Genomic DNA, 1,537 nt, shown 5'->3' on the forward strand with positions numbered 1-1,537 from the left:
AATAATCAAAATATAATACAAAAATAAAAAAACCGTATTGTAAAAATTATATATGAAAAAAGAATACTTATTTTTCCGTGCCCTATTCAGGCAGGTGATGATACAGTTAAAGGAAACTTTACTTACTAAATTCAAAAAGTAGTTTGCTACCCCTTCCTCTGTATGGTGGGAAGGTTAAAATACAGGCTACATTGTAGTCTTTTTAAAATTCCTTTTTTCCCGCAATTGCAATACAACACGAATCGCAAATGTGCAAAAAAAATTTAAAAAAGAAGCACTTTTCATTTAATGTCATTTATGAAAAGGGGTGTTTCAGCACCAGTACCAGCTTATATGCAAGGGGGTACTCATTTTGGTTTGGGGAAAAGTTATCTCACTACAAACATGTTTCACCTTGAAATATTCTGCTTTTGTATACCAGGCTCATTAATATATGCCCTGTTGCAATTACATTGCATTAATTTACCTATACCTTCAAATTTGGATAATTTATGAACTCTACCTTTGAGAAGTATCCAACTAGGGATACCTCGATTATCATATTCAGTCATAACATAAAAGGGGAAAGGATCTGTGTCGTAATACAGCGTCTTGTGGTCTAGGAAAAGTTTTGTAGAAGGCAAAAATTTTGCGCTAAAATTTTTTTTTTCCGGCCATCCAACTCAAAAAAAGATAGGGACCCTTGGCGAATAATTTCGTTGCCTGGGGGATGCTTAAAGGGGGGCTTTTTTTGCTTTAAAACATGTTTAAGAAAATTAAAATAAAAAAATACAGGTACATATTGGGAATTAAAAGATCTCAGTGATGGCAAAATTTCAAGTGATTTACACATGACATATAACCTTTATTTTGTAAACCAATTTTACTTTTCTTTAAAAAATTAAGGCAAAAAAAAAAAAAAAAAATAGAATGAAAACATAATACTCCCCAAAAGTTTTTCCCAAACATTTCCTACCTTTCAAACTTGAGACAGAATCAAATATAAATAAGTCTAATTTTGATATTCCTCCCCCAACAGAGAAAAACAAAAAAAAACAATAGTGATATTTATTAACATACAGTAAAGACCAATGTATAAAAAAAAATTTTGTAGAATTGCCTATATAAAAATTTCTAAAATTTATCAAGACTTTTTAGGAGCATCTCTCCCATATATATCTACAAGATTTCCTTTTTGAATCAAGAGCATTATAGGGAAACCAAAAAACACAAAACCCTCAATCACATATAAAGCAATTCATAGTCACCTGTGGATATGGTGAGAAATACCACGGCTTGATACGGTATTTTCCTAGTTCAATCATCCTCATGTTCTTGATGCGTGTGATAGCATGGTCATCTGAGTGTGTGGCCAATGAGCCAGTTTGCCTGGGAACAGTCTGCTGCTGGTTCAACACATTTGGGATTTCAATGTCACCCAAGTTACTGATGGAGCTGTTCATGCCACCCCCACCAATGGACCCTCCCAGAGAACCTCCAAGTGTTGCTAGTGCACCACTACCAGTACTGAGCGAAGCACCTCCGCCAATGGAACTTG

General features: G+C 34.2%; 1 pseudogene; it reads right to left on the reverse strand.

The window, feature by feature from the left end:
- The window catches only part of LOC119585933, a 2,283-nt pseudogene that overhangs the window by 319 nt on the left and 427 nt on the right, over nucleotides 1-1,537 (reverse strand).

The sequence above is a fragment of the Penaeus monodon genome, chromosome 20 (assembly GCF_015228065.2).
Source record: "Penaeus monodon isolate SGIC_2016 chromosome 20, NSTDA_Pmon_1, whole genome shotgun sequence".
NCBI classification, from domain to species: domain Eukaryota; kingdom Metazoa; phylum Arthropoda; class Malacostraca; order Decapoda; family Penaeidae; genus Penaeus; species Penaeus monodon.